The following is a 21,499-nucleotide window of genomic DNA, read 5'->3' as shown; positions in this document are numbered from 1 at the left end:
ACTTGCAGATTCTAGAAAAAGAGTGTTTCAAAACTGCTCTTTCAAAAGGAAGGTTCAAGTCTGTGAGTTGAATGCACTCATCACAAAGAAGTTTCTGAGAATGCTTCTGTGTAGTTGTTATTTGAAGACATTTCCTTTTCCAGCATAGGCCTCCAAGCGCTCGAAATAAAGACTTGCAGATCCTACAAAAGGAGTGTTTCAAAACTGTTCTATCAAAAGGAACGTTCAAGTCTGTGAGTTGAATGCACTCATCACACAGTAGTTTCGGAGAATGCTTCCGTCTAGTTTTTAGGTGAAGATATTTCATTTCCCAGCATAGGCCTCACAGCGCTCCAAATATACACTAGCAGATTCTACAGAAAGAGTGTTCCAAAACTGCTCTTTCAAAAGAAAGGTTCAAGTCTGTGAGTTGAATGCACTCGTCACAAGCAAGTTTCTGAGAATGCTTCTGTCTAGTTTCTATGTGAGGATGTTTCCTTTTCCAGCGTTGGCCTCCAACAGTTCCAAATGTGCACTTGCAGATTCTACAAAAAGAGAGTTTGAAAACTCTTCTATCACAAAGAAGGTTCAACTCTGTGAGTAGAATGCACTCATCACAAAGAAGTTTCTGAGAATGCTTCTGTCTAGTTATTATGTGAAGATATTTCCTTTTCCAGGATAGGCCTCAAAGCGCTCCAAATAAACACTTGCAGATTTTACAAAAGGAGTGTTTCCAAACTTCTCTATCCAAAGCAGTGTTCAAGTCTGTGAGTTGAATGCACTCATCACACAGAAGTTTCTGAGAATGCTTCTGTCTAGTTTTTAGGAGAAGATATTTCATTTCCCAGCATAGGCCTCAAAGCGCTCCAAATATCCACTTGCAGATTCTACAAAAAGAGTGTTTCAAAACTGCTCTTTCAAAAGGAAGGTTCAAGTCTGTGAGTTGAATGCACTCATCACAAAGAAGTTTCTGAGAATGCTTCTGTGTAGTTGTTATTTGAAGACATTTCCTTTTCCAGCATAGGCCTCCAAGCGCTCGAAATAAACACTTGCAGATTCTACAAAAGGAGTGTTTCAAAACTGTTCTATCAAAAGGAAGGTTCAAGTCTGTGAGTTGAATGCACTCATCACAAAGAAGTTTCTGAGAATGCTTCTGTGTAGTTGTTATTTGAAGACATTTCCTTTTCCAGCGTAGGCCTCCAAGCGCTCCAAATAAACACTTGCAGATTCTACAAAAGGAGTGTTTCAAAACTGTTCTATCAAAAGGAACGTTCAAGTCTGTGAGTTGAACGCACTCATCACACAGAAGTTTCAGAGAATGCTTCCGTCTAGTTTTTAGGTGAAGATATTTCATTTCCCAGCATAGGCCTCACAGCGCTCCAAATATACACTAGCAGATTCTACAAAAAGAGTGTTCCAAAACTGCTCTTTCAAAAGAAAGGTTCAAGTCTGTGAGTTGAATGCACTCGTCACCAGCAAGTTTCTGAGAATGCTTCTGTCTAGTTTCTATGTGAGGATGTTTCCTTTTCCAGCGTTGGCCTCCAACAGTTCCAAATGTGCACTTGCAGATTCTACAAAAAGAGAGTTTGAAAACTCTTCTATCACAAAGAAGGTTCAACTCTGTGAGTAGAATGCACTCATCACAAAGAAGTTTCTGAGAATGCTTCTGTCTAGTTATTATGTGAAGATATTTCCTTTTCCAGGATAGGCCTCAAAGCGCTCCAAATAAACACTTGCAGATTTTACAAAAGGAGTGTTTCCAAACTGCTCTATCAAAAGCAGTGTTCAAGTCTGTGAGTTGAATGCACTCATCACACAGAAGTTTCTGAGAATGCTTCTGTCTAGTTTTTAGGAGAAGATATTTCATTTCCCAGCATAGGCCTCAAAGCGCTCCAAATATCCACTTGCAGATTCTACAAAAAGAGTGTTTCAAAACTGCTCTTTCAAAAGGAAGGTTCAAGTCTGTGAGTTGAATGCACTCATCACAAAGAAGTTTCTGAGGATGCTTCTGTGTAGTTGTTATTTGAAGACATTTCCTTTTCCAGCATAGGCCTCCAAGCGCTCCAAATAAACACTTGCAGATTCTACAAAAGGAGTGTTTCAAAACTGTTCTATCAAAAGGAACGTTCAAGTCTGTGAGTTGAATGCACTCATCACACAGAAGTTTCTGAGAATGCTTCTGTCTAGTTTTTAGGAGAAGATATTTCATTTCCCAGCATAGGCCTCAAAGCGCTCCAAATATCCACTTGCAGATTCTACAAAAAGAGTGTTTCAAAATTGCTCTTTCAAAAGGAAGGTTCAAGTCTGTGAGTTGAATGCACTCATCACAAAGAAGTTTCTGAGAATGCTTCCGTCTAGTTCTTAGGTGAAGATATTTCATTTCCCAGCATAGGCCTCACAGCGCTCCAAATATACACTAGCAGATTCTACAAAAAGAGTGTTCCAAAACTGCTCTTTCAAAAGAAAGGTTCAAGTCTGTGAGTTGAATGCACTCGTCACAAGCAAGTTTCTGAGAATGCTTCTGTCTAGTTTCTATGTGAGGATGTTTCCTTTTCCAGCGTTGGCCTCCAACAGTTCCAAATGTGCACTTGCAGATTCTACAAAAAGAGAGTTTGAAAACTCTTCTATCACAAAGAAGGTTCAGCTCTGTGAGTAGAATGCACTCGTCACAAAGAAGTTTCTGAGAATGCTTCTGTCTAGTTATTATGTGAAGATATTTCCTTTTCCAGGATAGGCCTCAAAGCGCTCCAAATAAACACTTGCAGATTTTACAAAAGGAGTGTTTCCAAACTGCTCTATCAAAAGCAGTGTTCAAGTCTGTGAGTTGAATGCACTCATCACACAGAAGTTTCTGAGAATGCTTCTGTCTAGTTTTTAGGAGAAGATATTTCATTTCCCAGCATAGGCCTCAAAGCGCTCCAAATATCCACTTGCAGATTCTACAAAAAGAGTGTTTCAAAACTGCTCTTTCAAAAGGAAGGTTCAAGTCTGTGAGTTGAATGCACTCATCACAAAGAAGTTTCTGAGAATGCTTCTGTGTAGTTGTTATTTGAAGACATTTCCTTTTCCAGCGTAGGCCTCCAAGCGCTCTAAATAAAGACTTGCAGATCCTAGAAAAGGAGTGTTTCAAAACTGTTCTATCAAAAGGAACGTTCAAGTCTGTCAGTTGAATGCACTCATCACACAGTAGTTTCGGAGAATGCTTCCGTCTAGTTTTTAGGTGAAGATATTTCATTTCCCAGCATAGGCCTCCCAGCGCTCCAAATATACACTAGCAGATTCTACAGAAAGAGTGTTCCAAAACAGCTCTTTCAAAAGAAAGTTTCAAGTCTGTGAGTTGAATGCACTCGTCACAAGCAAGTTTCTGAGAATGCTTCTGTCTAGTTTCTGTGTGAGGATGTTTCCTTTTCCAGCGTTGGCCTCCAACATTTCCAAATGTGCACTTGCAGATTCTAGAAAAAGAGAGTTTGAAAACTCTTCTATCACAAAGAAGGTTCAACTCTGTGAGTAGAATGCACTCATCACAAAGAAGTTTCTGAGAATGCTTCTGTCTAGTTATTATGTGAAGATATTTCCTTTTCCAGGATAGGCCTCAAAGCGCTCCAAATAAACACTTGCAGATTTTACAAAAGGAGTGTTTCCAAACTGCTCTATCAAAAGCAGTGTTCAAGTCTGTGAGTTGAATGCACTCATCACACAGAAGTTTCTGAGAATGCTTCTGTCTAGTTTTTAGGAGAAGATATTTCATTTCCCAGCATAGGCCTCAAAGCGCTCCAAATATCCACTTGCAGATTCTACAAAAAGAGTGTTTCAAAACTGCTCTTTCAAAAGGAAGGTTCAAGTCTGTGAGTTGAATGCACTCATCACAAAGAAGTTTCTGAGAATGCTTCTGTGTAGTTGTTATTTGAAGACATTTCCTTTTCCAGCAGAGGCCTCCAAGCGCTCGAAATAAACACTTGCAGATTCTACAAAAGGAGTGTTTCAAAACTGTTCTATCAAAAGGAAGGTTCAAGTCTGTGAGTTGAATGCACTCATCACACAGAAGTTTCGGAGAATGCTTCCGTCTAGTTTTTAGGTGAAGATATTTCATTTCCCAGCATAGGCCTCACAGCGCTCCAAATATACACTAGCAGATTCTACAAAAAGAGTGTTCCAAAACTGCTCTTTCTAAAGAAAGGTTCAAGTCTGTGAGTTGAATGCACTCGTCACCAGCAAGTTTCTGAGAATGCTTCTGTCTAGTTTCTATGTGAGGATGTTTCCTTTTCCAGCGTTGGCCTCCAACAGTTCCAAATGTGCACTTGCAGATTCTACAAAAAGAGAGTTTGAAAACTCTTCTATCACAAAGAAGGTTCAACTCTGTGAGTAGAATGCACTCATCACAAAGAAGTTTCTGAGAATGCTTCTGTCTAGTTATTATGTGAAGATATTTCCTTTTCCAGGATAGGCCTCAAAGCGCTCCAAATAAACACTTGCAGATTTTACAAAAGGAGTGTTTCCAAACTGCTCTATCAAAAGCAGTGTTCAAGTCTGTGAGTTGAATGCACTCATCACACAGAAGTTTCTGAGAATGCTTCTGTCTAGTTTTTAGGAGAAGATATTTCATTTCCCAGCATAGGCCTCAAAGCGCTCCAAATATCCACTTGCAGATTCTACAAAAAGAGTGTTTCAAAACTGCTCTTTCAAAAGGAAGGTTCAAGTCTGTGAGTTGAATGCACTCATCACAAAGAAGTTTCTGAGAATGCTTCTGTGTAGTTGTTATTTGAAGACATTTCCTTTTCCAGCAGAGGCCTCCAAGCGCTCGAAATAAACACTTGCAGATTCTACAAAAGGAGTGTTTCAAAACTGTTCTATCAAAAGGAAGGTTCAAGTCTGTGAGTTGAATGCACTCATCACACAGAAGTTTCGGAGAATGCTTCCGTCTAGTTTTTAGGTGAAGATATTTCATTTCCCAGCATAGGCCTCACAGCGCTCCAAATATACACTAGCAGATTCTACAAAAAGAGTGTTCCAAAACTGCTGTTTCTAAAGAAAGGTTCAAGTCTGTGAGTTGAATGCACTCGTCACCAGCAAGTTTCTGAGAATGCTTCTGTCTAGTTCCTATGTGAGGATGTTTCCTTTTCCAGCGTTGGCCTCCAACAGTTCGAAATGTGCACTTGCAGATTCTACAAAAAGAGAGTTTGAAAACTCTTCTATCACAAAGAAGGTTCAACTCTGTGAGTAGAATGCACTCATCACAAAGAAGTTTCTGAGAATGCTTCTGTCTAGTTATTATGTGAAGATATTTCCTTTTCCAGGATAGGCCTCAAAGCGCTCCAAATAAACACTTGCAGATTTTACAAAAGGAGTGTTTCCAAACTGCTCTATCAAAAGCAGTGTTCAAGTCTGTGAGTTGAATGCACTCATCACACAGAAGTTTCTGAGAATGCTTCTGTCTAGTTTTTAGGAGAAGATATTTCATTTCCCAGCATAGGCCTCAAAGCGCTCCAAATATCCACTTGCAGATTCTACAGAAAGAGTGTTTCAAAACTGCTCTTTCAAAAGGAAGGTTCAAGTCTGTGAGTTGAATGCACTCATCACAAAGAAGTTTCTGAGAATGCTTCTGTGTAGTTGTTATTTGAAGACATTTCCTTTTCCAGCAGAGGCCTCCAAGCGCTCGAAATAAACACTTGCAGATTCTACAAAAGGAGTGTTTCAAAACTGTTCTATCAAAAGGAAGGTTCAAGTCTGTGAGTTGAATGCACTCATCACACAGAAGTTTCGGAGAATGCTTCCGTCTAGTTTTTAGGTGAAGATATTTCATTTCCCAGCATAGGCCTCACAGCGCTCCAAATATACACTAGCAGATTCTACAAAAAGAGTGTTCCAGAGCTGCTCTTTCAAAAGAAAGGTTCAAGTCTGTGAGTTGAATGCACTCGTCACAAGCAAGTTTCTGAGAATGCTTCTGTCTAGTTTCTATGTGAGGATGTTTCCTTTTCCAGCGTTGGCCTCCAACAGTTCCAAATGTGCACTTGCAGATTCTACAAAAAGAGAGTTTGAAAACTCTTCTATCACAAAGAAGGTTCAACTCTGTGAGTAGAATGCACTCATCACAAAGAAGTTTCTGAGAATGCTTCTGTCTAGTTATTATGTGAAGATATTTCCTTTTCCAGGATAGGCCTCAAAGCGCTCCAAATAAACACTTGCAGATTTTACAAAAGGAGTGTTTCCAAACTGCTCTATCAAAAGCAATGTTCAAGTCTGTGAGTTGAATGCACTCATCACACAGAAGTTTCTGAGAATGCTTCTGTCTAGTTTTTAGGAGAAGATATTTCATTTCCCAGCATAGGCCTCAAAGCGCTCCAAATATCCACTTGCAGATTCTACAAAAAGAGTGTTTCAAAACTGCTCTTTCAAAAGGAAGGTTCAAGTCTGTGAGTTGAATGCACTCATCACCAAGAAGTTTCTGAGAATGCTTCTGTGTAGTTGTTATTTGAAGACATTTCCTTTTCCAGCATAGGCCTCCAAGCGCTCGAAATAAACACTTGCAGATTCTACAAAAGGAGTGTTTCAAAACTGTTCTATCAAAAGGAAGGTTCAAGTCTGTGAGTTGAATGCACTCATCACAAAGAAGTTTCTGAGAATGCTTCTGTGTAGTTGTTATTTGAAGACATTTCCTTTTCCAGCGTAGGCCTCCAAGCGCTCCAAATAAACACTTGCAGATTCTACAAAAGGAGTGTTTCATAACTGTTCTATCAAAAGGAACGTTCAAGTCTGTGAGTTGAACGCACTCATCACACAGAAGTTTCGGAGAATGCTTCCGTCTAGTTTTTAGGTGAAGATATTTCATTTCCCAGCATAGGCCTCACAGCGCTCCAAATATACACTAGCAGATTCTACAAAAAGAGTGTTCCAAAACTGCTCTTTCAAAAGAAAGTTTCAAGTCTGTGAGTTGAATGCACTCGTCACCAGCAAGTTTCTGAGAATGCTTCTGTCTAGTTTCTATGTGAGGATGTTTCCTTTTCCAGCGTTGGCCTCCAACAGTTCCAAATGTGCACTTGCAGATTCTACAAAAAGAGAGTTTGAAAACTCTTCTATCACAAAGAAGGTTCAACTCTGTGAGTAGAATGCACTCATCACAAAGAAGTTTCTGAGAATGCTTCTGTCTAGTTATTATGTGAAGATATTTCCTTTTCCAGGATAGGCCTCAAAGCGCTCCAAATAAACACTTGCAGATTTTACAAAAGGAGTGTTTCCAAACTGCTCTATCAAAAGCAGTGTTCAAGTCTGTGAGTTGAATGCACTCATCACACAGAAGTTTCTGAGAATGCTTCTGTCTAGTTTTTAGGAGAAGATATTTCATTTCCCAGCATAGGCCTCAAAGCGCTCCAAATATCCACTTGCAGATTCTACAAAAAGAGTGTTTCAAAACTGCTCTTTCAAAAGGAAGGTTCAAGTCTGTGAGTTGAATGCACTCATCACAAAGAAGTTTCTGAGGATGCTTCTGTGTAGTTGTTATTTGAAGACATTTCCTTTTCCAGCATAGGCCTCCAAGCGCTCCAAATAAACACTTGCAGATTCTACAAAAGGAGTGTTTCCAAACTGCTCTATGAAAAGCAATGTTCAAGTCTGTGAGTTGAATGCACTCATCACACAGAAGTTTCTGAGAATGCTTCTGTCTAGTTTTTAGGAGAAGATATTTCATTTCCCAGCATAGGCCTCAAAGCGCTCCAAATATCCACTTGCAGATTCTACAAAAAGAGTGTTTCAAAATTGCTCTTTCAAAAGGAAGGTTCAAGTCTGTGAGTTGAATGCACTCATCACAAAGAAGTTTCTGAGAATGCTTCCGTCTAGTTCTTAGGTGAAGATATTTCATTTCCCAGCATAGGCCTCACAGCGCTCCAAATATACACTAGCAGATTCTACAAAAAGAGTGTTCCAAAACTGCTCTTTCAAAAGAAAGGTTCAAGTCTGTGAGTTGAATGCACTCGTCACAAGCAAGTTTCTGAGAATGCTTCTGTCTAGTTTCTATGTGAGGATGTTTCCTTTTCCAGCGTTGGCCTCCAACAGTTCCAAATGTGCACTTGCAGATTCTACAAAAAGAGAGTTTGAAAACTCTTCTATCACAAAGAAGGTTCAGCTCTGTGAGTAGAATGCACTCGTCACAAAGAAGTTTCTGAGAATGCTTCTGTCTAGTTATTATGTGAAGATATTTCCTTTTCCAGGATAGGCCTCAAAGCGCTCCAAATAAACACTTGCAGATTTTACAAAAGGAGTGTTTCCAAACTGCTCTATCAAAAGCAGTGTTCAAGTCTGTGAGTTGAATGCACTCATCACACAGAAGTTTCTGAGAATGCTTCTGTCTAGTTTTTAGGAGAAGATATTTCATTTCCCAGCATAGGCCTCAAAGCGCTCCAAATATCCACTTGCAGATTCTACAAAAAGAGTGTTTCAAAACTGCTCTTTCAAAAGGAAGGTTCAAGTCTGTGAGTTGAATGCACTCATCACAAAGAAGTTTCTGAGAATGCTTCTGTGTAGTTGTTATTTGAAGACATTTCCTTTTCCAGCGTAGGCCTCCAAGCGCTCTAAATAAAGACTTGCAGATCCTAGAAAAGGAGTGTTTCAAAACTGTTCTATCAAAAGGAACGTTCAAGTCTGTCAGTTGAATGCACTCATCACACAGTAGTTTCGGAGAATGCTTCCGTCTAGTTTTTAGGTGAAGATATTTCATTTCCCAGCATAGGCCTCCCAGCGCTCCAAATATACACTAGCAGATTCTACAGAAAGAGTGTTCCAAAACAGCTCTTTCAAAAGAAAGTTTCAAGTCTGTGAGTTGAATGCACTCGTCACAAGCAAGTTTCTGAGAATGCTTCTGTCTAGTTTCTGTGTGAGGATGTTTCCTTTTCCAGCGTTGGCCTCCAACATTTCCAAATGTGCACTTGCAGATTCTAGAAAAAGAGAGTTTGAAAACTCTTCTATCACAAAGAAGGTTCAACTCTGTGAGTAGAATGCACTCATCACAAAGAAGTTTCTGAGAATGCTTCTGTCTAGTTATTATGTGAAGATATTTCCTTTTCCAGGATAGGCCTCAAAGCGCTCCAAATAAACACTTGCAGATTTTACAAAAGGAGTGTTTCCAAACTGCTCTATCAAAAGCAGTGTTCAAGTCTGTGAGTTGAATGCACTCATCACACAGAAGTTTCTGAGAATGCTTCTGTCTAGTTTTTAGGAGAAGATATTTCATTTCCCAGCATAGGCCTCAAAGCGCTCCAAATATCCACTTGCAGATTCTACAAAAAGAGTGTTTCAAAACTGCTCTTTCAAAAGGAAGGTTCAAGTCTGTGAGTTGAATGCACTCATCACAAAGAAGTTTCTGAGAATGCTTCTGTGTAGTTGTTATTTGAAGACATTTCCTTTTCCAGCAGAGGCCTCCAAGCGCTCGAAATAAACACTTGCAGATTCTACAAAAGGAGTGTTTCAAAACTGTTCTATCAAAAGGAAGGTTCAAGTCTGTGAGTTGAATGCACTCATCACACAGAAGTTTCGGAGAATGCTTCCGTCTAGTTTTTAGGTGAAGATATTTCATTTCCCAGCATAGGCCTCACAGCGCTCCAAATATACACTAGCAGATTCTACAAAAAGAGTGTTCCAAAACTGCTGTTTCTAAAGAAAGGTTCAAGTCTGTGAGTTGAATGCACTCGTCACCAGCAAGTTTCTGAGAATGCTTCTGTCTAGTTCCTATGTGAGGATGTTTCCTTTTCCAGCGTTGGCCTCCAACAGTTCGAAATGTGCACTTGCAGATTCTACAAAAAGAGAGTTTGAAAACTCTTCTATCACAAAGAAGGTTCAACTCTGTGAGTAGAATGCACTCATCACAAAGAAGTTTCTGAGAATGCTTCTGTCTAGTTATTATGTGAAGATATTTCCTTTTCCAGGATAGGCCTCAAAGCGCTCCAAATAAACACTTGCAGATTTTACAAAAGGAGTGTTTCCAAACTGCTCTATCAAAAGCAGTGTTCAAGTCTGTGAGTTGAATGCACTCATCACACAGAAGTTTCTGAGAATGCTTCTGTCTAGTTTTTAGGAGAAGATATTTCATTTCCCAGCATAGGCCTCAAAGCGCTCCAAATATCCACTTGCAGATTCTACAGAAAGAGTGTTTCAAAACTGCTCTTTCAAAAGGAAGGTTCAAGTCTGTGAGTTGAATGCACTCATCACAAAGAAGTTTCTGAGAATGCTTCTGTGTAGTTGTTATTTGAAGACATTTCCTTTTCCAGCAGAGGCCTCCAAGCGCTCGAAATAAACACTTGCAGATTCTACAAAAGGAGTGTTTCAAAACTGTTCTATCAAAAGGAAGGTTCAAGTCTGTGAGTTGAATGCACTCATCACACAGAAGTTTCGGAGAATGCTTCCGTCTAGTTTTTAGGTGAAGATATTTCATTTCCCAGCATAGGCCTCACAGCGCTCCAAATATACACTAGCAGATTCTACAAAAAGAGTGTTCCAGAACTGCTCTTTCAAAAGAAAGGTTCAAGTCTGTGAGTTGAATGCACTCGTCACAAGCAAGTTTCTGAGAATGCTTCTGTCTAGTTTCTATGTGAGGATGTTTCCTTTTCCAGCGTTGGCCTCCAACAGTTCCAAATGTGCACTTGCAGATTCTACAAAAAGAGAGTTTGAAAACTCTTCTATCACAAAGAAGGTTCAACTCTGTGAGTAGAATGCACTCATCACAAAGAAGTTTCTGAGAATGCTTCTGTCTAGTTATTATGTGAAGATATTTCCTTTTCCAGGATAGGCCTCAAAGCGCTCCAAATAAACACTTGCAGATTTTACAAAAGGAGTGTTTCCAAACTGCTCTATCAAAAGCAATGTTCAAGTCTGTGAGTTGAATGCACTCATCACACAGAAGTTTCTGAGAATGCTTCTGTCTAGTTTTTAGGAGAAGATATTTCATTTCCCAGCATAGGCCTCAAAGCGCTCCAAATATCCACTTGCAGATTCTACAAAAAGAGTGTTTCAAAACTGCTCTTTCAAAAGGAAGGTTCAAGTCTGTGAGTTGAATGCACTCATCACCAAGAAGTTTCTGAGAATGCTTCTGTGTAGTTGTTATTTGAAGACATTTCCTTTTCCAGCATAGGCCTCCAAGCGCTCGAAATAAACACTTGCAGATTCTACAAAAGGAGTGTTTCAAAACTGTTCTATCAAAAGGAAGGTTCAAGTCTGTGAGTTGAATGCACTCATCACAAAGAAGTTTCTGAGAATGCTTCTGTGTAGTTGTTATTTGAAGACATTTCCTTTTCCAGCGTAGGCCTCCAAGCGCTCCAAATAAACACTTGCAGATTCTACAAAAGGAGTGTTTCATAACTGTTCTATCAAAAGGAACGTTCAAGTCTGTGAGTTGAACGCACTCATCACACAGAAGTTTCGGAGAATGCTTCCGTCTAGTTTTTAGGTGAAGATATTTCATTTCCCAGCATAGGCCTCACAGCGCTCCAAATATACACTAGCAGATTCTACAAAAAGAGTGTTCCAAAACTGCTCTTTCAAAAGAAAGTTTCAAGTCTGTGAGTTGAATGCACTCGTCACCAGCAAGTTTCTGAGAATGCTTCTGTCTAGTTTCTATGTGAGGATGTTTCCTTTTCCAGCGTTGGCCTCCAACAGTTCCAAATGTGCACTTGCAGATTCTACAAAAAGAGAGTTTGAAAACTCTTCTATCACAAAGAAGGTTCAACTCTGTGAGTAGAATGCACTCATCACAAAGAAGTTTCTGAGAATGCTTCTGTCTAGTTATTATGTGAAGATATTTCCTTTTCCAGGATAGGCCTCAAAGCGCTCCAAATAAACACTTGCAGATTTTACAAAAGGAGTGTTTCCAAACTGCTCTATCAAAAGCAGTGTTCAAGTCTGTGAGTTGAATGCACTCATCACACAGAAGTTTCTGAGAATGCTTCTGTCTAGTTTTTAGGAGAAGATATTTCATTTCCCAGCATAGGCCTCAAAGCGCTCCAAATATCCACTTGCAGATTCTACAAAAAGAGTGTTTCAAAACTGCTCTTTCAAAAGGAAGGTTCAAGTCTGTGAGTTGAATGCACTCATCACAAAGAAGTTTCTGAGGATGCTTCTGTGTAGTTGTTATTTGAAGACATTTCCTTTTCCAGCATAGGCCTCCAAGCGCTCCAAATAAACACTTGCAGATTCTACAAAAGGAGTGTTTCCAAACTGCTCTATGAAAAGCAATGTTCAAGTCTGTGAGTTGAATGCACTCATCACACAGAAGTTTCTGAGAATGCTTCTGTCTAGTTTTTAGGAGAAGATATTTCATTTCCCAGCATAGGCCTCAAAGCGCTCCAAATATCCACTTGCAGATTCTACAAAAAGAGTGTTTCAAAATTGCTCTTTCAAAAGGAAGGTTCAAGTCTGTGAGTTGAATGCACTCATCACAAAGAAGTTTCTGAGAATGCTTCCGTCTAGTTCTTAGGTGAAGATATTTCATTTCCCAGCATAGGCCTCACAGCGCTCCAAATATACACTAGCAGATTCTACAAAAAGAGTGTTCCAAAACTGCTCTTTCAAAAGAAAGGTTCAAGTCTGTGAGTTGAATGCACTCGTCACAAGCAAGTTTCTGAGAATGCTTCTGTCTAGTTTCTATGTGAGGATGTTTCCTTTTCCAGCGTTGGCCTCCAACAGTTCCAAATGTGCACTTGCAGATTCTACAAAAAGAGAGTTTGAAAACTCTTCTATCACAAAGAAGGTTCAGCTCTGTGAGTAGAATGCACTCGTCACAAAGAAGTTTCTGAGAATGCTTCTGTCTAGTTATTATGTGAAGATATTTCCTTTTCCAGGATAGGCCTCAAAGCGCTCCAAATAAACACTTGCAGATTTTACAAAAGGAGTGTTTCCAAACTGCTCTATCAAAAGCAGTGTTCAAGTCTGTGAGTTGAATGCACTCATCACACAGAAGTTTCTGAGAATGCTTCTGTCTAGTTTTTAGGAGAAGATATTTCATTTCCCAGCATAGGCCTCAAAGCGCTCCAAATATCCACTTGCAGATTCTACAAAAAGAGTGTTTCAAAACTGCTCTTTCAAAAGGAAGGTTCAAGTCTGTGAGTTGAATGCACTCATCACAAAGAAGTTTCTGAGAATGCTTCTGTGTAGTTGTTATTTGAAGACATTTCCTTTTCCAGCGTAGGCCTCCAAGCGCTCTAAATAAAGACTTGCAGATCCTAGAAAAGGAGTGTTTCAAAACTGTTCTATCAAAAGGAACGTTCAAGTCTGTCAGTTGAATGCACTCATCACACAGTAGTTTCGGAGAATGCTTCCGTCTAGTTTTTAGGTGAAGATATTTCATTTCCCAGCATAGGCCTCACAGCGCTCCAAATATACACTAGCAGATTCTACAGAAAGAGTGTTCCAAAACAGCTCTTTCAAAAGAAAGTTTCAAGTCTGTGAGTTGAATGCACTCGTCACAAGCAAGTTTCTGAGAATGCTTCTGTCTAGTTTCTGTGTGAGGATGTTTCCTTTTCCAGCGTTGGCCTCCAACATTTCCAAATGTGCACTTGCAGATTCTAGAAAAAGAGAGTTTGAAAACTCTTCTATCACAAAGAAGGTTCAACTCTGTGAGTAGAATGCACTCATCACAAAGAAGTTTCTGAGAATGCTTCTGTCTAGTTATTATGTGAAGATATTTCCTTTTCCAGGATAGGCCTCAAAGCGCTCCAAATAAACACTTGCAGATTTTACAAAAGGAGTGTTTCCAAACTGCTCTATCAAAAGCAATGTTCAAGTCTGTGAGTTGAATGCACTCATCACACAGAAGTTTCTGAGAATGCTTCTGTCTAGTTTTTAGGAGAAGATATTTCATTTCCCAGCATAGGCCTCAAAGCGCTCCAAATATCCACTTGCAGATTCTAGAAAAAGAGTGTTTCAAAACTGCTCTTTCAAAAGGAAGGTTCAAGTCTGTGAGTTGAATGCACTCATCACAAAGAAGTTTCTGAGAATGCTTCTGTGTAGTTGTTATTTGAAGACATTTCCTTTTCCAGCATAGGCCTCCAAGCGCTCGAAATAAAGACTTGCAGATCCTACAAAAGGAGTGTTTCAAAACTGTTCTATCAAAAGGAACGTTCAAGTCTGTGAGTTGAATGCACTCATCACACAGTAGTTTCGGAGAATGCTTCCGTCTAGTTTTTAGGTGAAGATATTTCATTTCCCAGCATAGGCCTCACAGCGCTCCAAATATACACTAGCAGATTCTACAGAAAGAGTGTTCCAAAACTGCTCTTTCAAAAGAAAGGTTCAAGTCTGTGAGTTGAATGCACTCGTCACAAGCAAGTTTCTGAGAATGCTTCTGTCTAGTTTCTATGTGAGGATGTTTCCTTTTCCAGCGTTGGCCTCCAACAGTTCCAAATGTGCACTTGCAGATTCTACAAAAAGAGAGTTTGAAAACTCTTCTATCACAAAGAAGGTTCAACTCTGTGAGTAGAATGCACTCATCACAAAGAAGTTTCTGAGAATGCTTCTGTCTAGTTATTATGTGAAGATATTTCCTTTTCCAGGATAGGCCTCAAAGCGCTCCAAATAAACACTTGCAGATTTTACAAAAGGAGTGTTTCCAAACTTCTCTATCCAAAGCAGTGTTCAAGTCTGTGAGTTGAATGCACTCATCACACAGAAGTTTCTGAGAATGCTTCTGTCTAGTTTTTAGGAGAAGATATTTCATTTCCCAGCATAGGCCTCAAAGCGCTCCAAATATCCACTTGCAGATTCTACAAAAAGAGTGTTTCAAAACTGCTCTTTCAAAAGGAAGGTTCAAGTCTGTGAGTTGAATGCACTCATCACAAAGAAGTTTCTGAGAATGCTTCTGTGTAGTTGTTATTTGAAGACATTTCCTTTTCCAGCATAGGCCTCCAAGCGCTCGAAATAAACACTTGCAGATTCTACAAAAGGAGTGTTTCAAAACTGTTCTATCAAAAGGAAGGTTCAAGTCTGTGAGTTGAATGCACTCATCACAAAGAAGTTTCTGAGAATGCTTCTGTGTAGTTGTTATTTGAAGACATTTCCTTTTCCAGCGTAGGCCTCCAAGCGCTCCAAATAAACACTTGCAGATTCTACAAAAGGAGTGTTTCAAAACTGTTCTATCAAAAGGAACGTTCAAGTCTGTGAGTTGAACGCACTCATCACACAGAAGTTTCAGAGAATGCTTCCGTCTAGTTTTTAGGTGAAGATATTTCATTTCCCAGCATAGGCCTCACAGCGCTCCAAATATACACTAGCAGATTCTACAAAAAGAGTGTTCCAAAACTGCTCTTTCAAAAGAAAGGTTCAAGTCTGTGAGTTGAATGCACTCGTCACCAGCAAGTTTCTGAGAATGCTTCTGTCTAGTTTCTATGTGAGGATGTTTCCTTTTCCAGCGTTGGCCTCCAACAGTTCCAAATGTGCACTTGCAGATTCTACAAAAAGAGAGTTTGAAAACTCTTCTATCACAAAGAAGGTTCAACTCTGTGAGTAGAATGCACTCATCACAAAGAAGTTTCTGAGAATGCTTCTGTCTAGTTATTATGTGAAGATATTTCCTTTTCCAGGATAGGCCTCAAAGCGCTCCAAATAAACACTTGCAGATTTTACAAAAGGAGTGTTTCCAAACTGCTCTATCAAAAGCAGTGTTCAAGTCTGTGAGTTGAATGCACTCATCACACAGAAGTTTCTGAGAATGCTTCTGTCTAGTTTCTAGGAGAAGATATTTCATTTCCCAGCATAGGCCTCAAAGCGCTCCAAATATCCACTTGCAGATTCTACAAAAAGAGTGTTTCAAAACTGCTCTTTCAAAAGGAAGGTTCAAGTCTGTGAGTTGAATGCACTCATCACAAAGAAGTTTCTGAGGATGCTTCTGTGTAGTTGTTATTTGAAGACATTTCCTTTTCCAGCATAGGCCTCCAAGCGCTCCAAATAAACACTTGCAGATTCTACAAAAGGAGTGTTTCAAAACTGTTCTATCAAAAGGAACGTTCAAGTCTGTGAGTTGAATGCACTCATCACACAGAAGTTTCTGAGAATGCTTCTGTCTAGTTTTTAGGAGAAGATATTTCATTTCCCAGCATAGGCCTCAAAGCGCTCCAAATATCCACTTGCAGATTCTACAAAAAGAGTGTTTCAAAATTGCTCTTTCAAAAGGAAGGTTCAAGTCTGTGAGTTGAATGCACTCATCACAAAGAAGTTTCTGAGAATGCTTCCGTCTAGTTCTTAGGTGAAGATATTTCATTTCCCAGCATAGGCCTCACAGCGCTCCAAATATACACTAGCAGATTCTACAAAAAGAGTGTTCCAAAACTGCTCTTTCAAAAGAAAGTTTCAAGTCTGTGAGTTGAATGCACTCGTCACAAGCAAGTTTCTGAGAATGCTTCTGTCTAGTTTCTATGTGAGGATGTTTCCTTTTCCAGCGTTGGCCTCCAACAGTTCCAAATGTGCACTTGCAGATTCTACAAAAAGAGAGTTTGAAAACTCTTCTATCACAAAGAAGGTTCAGCTCTGTGAGTAGAATGCACTCGTCACAAAGAAGTTTCTGAGAATGCTTCTGTCTAGTTATTATGTGAAGATATTTCCTTTTCCAGGATAGGCCTCAAAGCGCTCCAAATAAACACTTGCAGATTTTACAAAAGGAGTGTTTCCAAACTGCTCTATCAAAAGCAGTGTTCAAGTCTGTGAGTTGAATGCACTCATCACACAGAAGTTTCTGAGAATGCTTCTGTCTAGTTTTTAGGAGAAGATATTTCATTTCCCAGCATAGGCCTCAAAGCGCTCCAAATATCCACTTGCAGATTCTACAAAAAGAGTGTTTCAAAACTGCTCTTTCAAAAGGAAGGTTCAAGTCTGTGAGTTCAATGCACTCATCACAAAGAAGTTTCTGAGAATGCTTCTGTGTAGTTGTTATTTGAAGACATTTCCTTTTCCAGCGTAGGCCTCCAAGCGCTCTAAATAAAGACTTGCAGATCCTAGAAAAGGAGTGTTTCAAAACTGTTCTATCAAAAGGAACGTTCAAGTCTGTCAGTTGAATGCACTCATCACACAGTAGTTTCGGAGAATGCTTCCGTCTAGTTTTTAGGTGAAGATATTTCATTTCCCAGCATAGGCCTCCCAGCGCTCCAAATATACACTAGCAGATTCTACAGAAAGAGTGTTCCAAAACAGCTCTTTCAAAAGAAAGTTTCAAGTCTGTGAGTTGAATGCACTCGTCACAAGCAAGTTTCTGAGAATGCTTCTGTCTAGTTTCTGTGTGAGGATGTTTCCTTTTCCAGCGTTGGCCTCCAACATTTCCAAATGTGCACTTGCAGATTCTAGAAAAAGAGAGTTTGAAAACTCTTCTATCACAAAGAAGGTTCAACTCTGTGAGTAGAATGCACTCATCACAAAGAAGTTTCTGAGAATGCTTCTGTCTAGTTATTATGTGAAGATATTTCCTTTTCCAGGATAGGCCTCAAAGCGCTCCAAATAAACACTTGCAGATTTTACAAAAGGAGTGTTTCCAAACTGCTCTATCAAAAGCAGTGTTCAAGTCTGTGAGTTGAATGCACTCATCACACAGAAGTTTCTGAGAATGCTTCTGTCTAGTTTTTAGGAGAAGATATTTCATTTCCCAGCATAGGCCTCAAAGCGCTCCAAATATCCACTTGCAGATTCTACAAAAAGAGTGTTTCAAAACTGCTCTTTCAAAAGGAAGGTTCAAGTCTGTGAGTTGAATGCACTCATCACAAAGAAGTTTCTGAGAATGCTTCTGTGTAGTTGTTATTTGAAGACATTTCCTTTTCCAGCAGAGGCCTCCAAGCGCTCGAAATAAACACTTGCAGATTCTACAAAAGGAGTGTTTCAAAACTGTTCTATCAAAAGGAAGGTTCAAGTCTGTGAGTTGAATGCACTCATCACACAGAAGTTTCGGAGAATGCTTCCGTCTAGTTTTTAGGTGAAGATATTTCATTTCCCAGCATAGGCCTCACAGCGCTCCAAATATACACTAGCAGATTCTACAAAAAGAGTGTTCCAAAACTGCTCTTTCTAAAGAAAGGTTCAAGTCTGTGAGTTGAATGCACTCGTCACCAGCAAGTTTCTGAGAATGCTTCTGTCTAGTTTCTATGTGAGGATGTTTCCTTTTCCAGCGTTGGCCTCCAACAGTTCCAAATGTGCACTTGCAGATTCTACAAAAAGAGAGTTTGAAAACTCTTCTATCACAAAGAAGGTTCAACTCTGTGAGTAGAATGCACTCATCACAAAGAAGTTTCTGAGAATGCTTCTGTCTAGTTATTATGTGAAGATATTTCCTTTTCCAGGATAGGCCTCAAAGCGCTCCAAATAAACACTTGCAGATTTTACAAAAGGAGTGTTTCCAAACTGCTCTATCAAAAGCAGTGTTCAAGTCTGTGAGTTGAATGCACTCATCACACAGAAGTTTCTGAGAATGCTTCTGTCTAGTTTTTAGGAGAAGATATTTCATTTCCCAGCATAGGCCTCAAAGCGCTCCAAATATCCACTTGCAGATTCTACAAAAAGAGTGTTTCAAAACTGCTCTTTCAAAAGGAAGGTTCAAGTCTGTGAGTTGAATGCACTCATCACAAAGAAGTTTCTGAGAATGCTTCTGTGTAGTTGTTATTTGAAGACATTTCCTTTTCCAGCAGAGGCCTCCAAGCGCTCGAAATAAACACTTGCAGATTCTACAAAAGGAGTGTTTCAAAACTGTTCTATCAAAAGGAAGGTTCAAGTCTGTGAGTTGAATGCACTCATCACACAGAAGTTTCGGAGAATGCTTCCGTCTAGTTTTTAGGTGAAGATATTTCATTTCCCAGCATAGGCCTCACAGCGCTCCAAATATACACTAGCAGATTCTACAAAAAGAGTGTTCCAAAACTGCTGTTTCTAAAGAAAGGTTCAAGTCTGTGAGTTGAATGCACTCGTCACCAGCAAGTTTCTGAGAATGCTTCTGTCTAGTTCCTATGTGAGGATGTTTCCTTTTCCAGCGTTGGCCTCCAACAGTTCGAAATGTGCACTTGCAGATTCTACAAAAAGAGAGTTTGAAAACTCTTCTATCACAAAGAAGGTTCAACTCTGTGAGTAGAATGCACTCATCACAAAGAAGTTTCTGAGAATGCTTCTGTCTAGTTATTATGTGAAGATATTTCCTTTTCCAGGATAGGCCTCAAAGCGCTCCAAATAAACACTTGCAGATTTTACAAAAGGAGTGTTTCCAAACTGCTCTATCAAAAGCAGTGTTCAAGTCTGTGAGTTGAATGCACTCATCACACAGAAGTTTCTGAGAATGCTTCTGTCTAGTTTTTAGGAGAAGATATTTCATTTCCCAGCATAGGCCTCAAAGCGCTCCAAATATCCACTTGCAGATTCTACAGAAAGAGTGTTTCAAAACTGCTCTTTCAAAAGGAAGGTTCAAGTCTGTGAGTTGAATGCACTCATCACAAAGAAGTTTCTGAGAATGCTTCTGTGTAGTTGTTATTTGAAGACATTTCCTTTTCCAGCAGAGGCCTCCAAGCGCTCGAAATAAACACTTGCAGATTCTACAAAAGGAGTGTTTCAAAACTGTTCTATCAAAAGGAAGGTTCAAGTCTGTGAGTTGAATGCACTCATCACACAGAAGTTTCGGAGAATGCTTCCGTCTAGTTTTTAGGTGAAGATATTTCATTTCCCAGCATAGGCCTCACAGCGCTCCAAATATACACTAGCAGATTCTACAAAAAGAGTGTTCCAGAACTGCTCTTTCAAAAGAAAGGTTCAAGTCTGTGAGTTGAATGCACTCGTCACAAGCAAGTTTCTGAGAATGCTTCTGTCTAGTTTCTATGTGAGGATGTTTCCTTTTCCAGCGTTGGCCTCCAACAGTTCCAAATGTGCACTTGCAGATTCTACAAAAAGAGAGTTTGAAAACTCTTCTATCACAAAGAAGGTTCAACTCTGTGAGTAGAATGCACTCATCACAAAGAAGTTTCTGAGAATGCTTCTGTCTAGTTATTATGTGAAGATATTTCCTTTTCCAGGATACGCCTCAAAGCGCTCCAAATAAACACTTGCAGATTTTACAAAAGGAGTGTTTCCAAACTGCTCTATCAAAAGCAATGTTCAAGTCTGTGAGTTGAATGCACTCATCACACAGAAGTTTCTGAGAATGCTTCTGTCTAGTTTTTAGGAGAAGATATTTCATTTCCCAGCATAGGCCTCAAAGCGCTCCAAATATCCACTTGCAGATTCTACAAAAAGAGTGTTTCAAAACTGCTCTTTCAAAAGGAAGGTTCAAGTCTGTGAGTTGAATGCACTCATCACCAAGAAGTTTCTGAGAATGCTTCTGTGTAGTTGTTATTTGAAGACATTTCCTTTTCCAGCATAGGCCTCCAAGCGCTCCAAATAAACACTTGCAGATTCTACAAAAGGAGTGTTTCAAAACTGTTCTATCAAAAGGAAGGTTCAAGTCTGTGAGTTGAATGCACTCATCACAAAGAAGTTTCTGAGAATGCTTCTGTGTAGTTGTTATTTGAAGACATTTCCTTTTCCAGCGTAGGCCTCCAAGCGCTCCAAATAAACACTTGCAGATTCTACAAAAGGAGTGTTTCAAAACTGTTCTATCAAAAGGAACGTTCAAGTCTGTGAGTTGAATGCACTCATCACACAGAAGTTTCTGAGAATGCTTCCGTCTAGTTCTTAGGTGAAGATATTTCATTTCCCAGCATAGGCCTCACAGCGCTCCAAATATACACTAGCAGATTCTACAAAAAGAGTGTTCCAAAACTGCTCTTTCAAAAGAAAGGTTCAAGTCTGTGAGTTGAATGCACTCGTCACCAGCAAGTTTCTGAGAATGCTTCTGTCTAGTTTCTATGTGAGGATGTTTCCTTTTCCAGCGTTGGCCTCCAACACTTCAAAATGTGCACTTGCAGATTCTACAAAAAGAGAGTTTGAAAACTCTTCTATCACAAAGAAGGTTCAACTCTGTGAGTAGAATGCACTCATCACAAAGAAGTTTCTGAGAATGCTTCTGTCTAGTTATTATGTGAAGATATTTCCTTTTCCAGGATAGGCCTCAAAGCGCTCCAAATAAACACTTGCAGATTTTACAAAAGGAGTGTTTCCAAACTGCTCTATCAAAAGCAGTGTTCAAGTCTGTGAGTTGAATGCACTCATCACACAGAAGTTTCTGAGAATGCTTCTGTCTAGTTTTTAGGAGAAGATATTTCATTTCCCAGCATAGGCCTCAAAGCGCTCCAAATATCCACTTGCAGATTCTACAAAAAGAGTGTTTCAAAACTGCTCTTTCAAAAGGAAGGTTCAAGTCTGTGAGTTGAATGCACTCATCACAAAGAAGTTTCTGAGAATGCTTCTGTGTAGTTGTTATTTGAAGACATTTCCTTTTCCAGCAGAGGCCTCCAAGCGCTCGAAATAAACACTTGCAGATTCTACAAAAGGAGTGTTTCAAAACTGTTCTATCAAAAGGAAGGTTCAAGTCTGTGAGTTGAATGCACTCATCACACAGAAGTTTCGGAGAATGCTTCCGTCTAGTTTTTAGGTG

The sequence above is a fragment of the Pongo abelii genome, chromosome 19 (genome assembly GCF_028885655.2).
Source record: "Pongo abelii isolate AG06213 chromosome 19, NHGRI_mPonAbe1-v2.0_pri, whole genome shotgun sequence".
Lineage (NCBI taxonomy): Eukaryota > Metazoa > Chordata > Mammalia > Primates > Hominidae > Pongo > Pongo abelii.
This window is presented reverse-complemented; position numbering follows the sequence as displayed.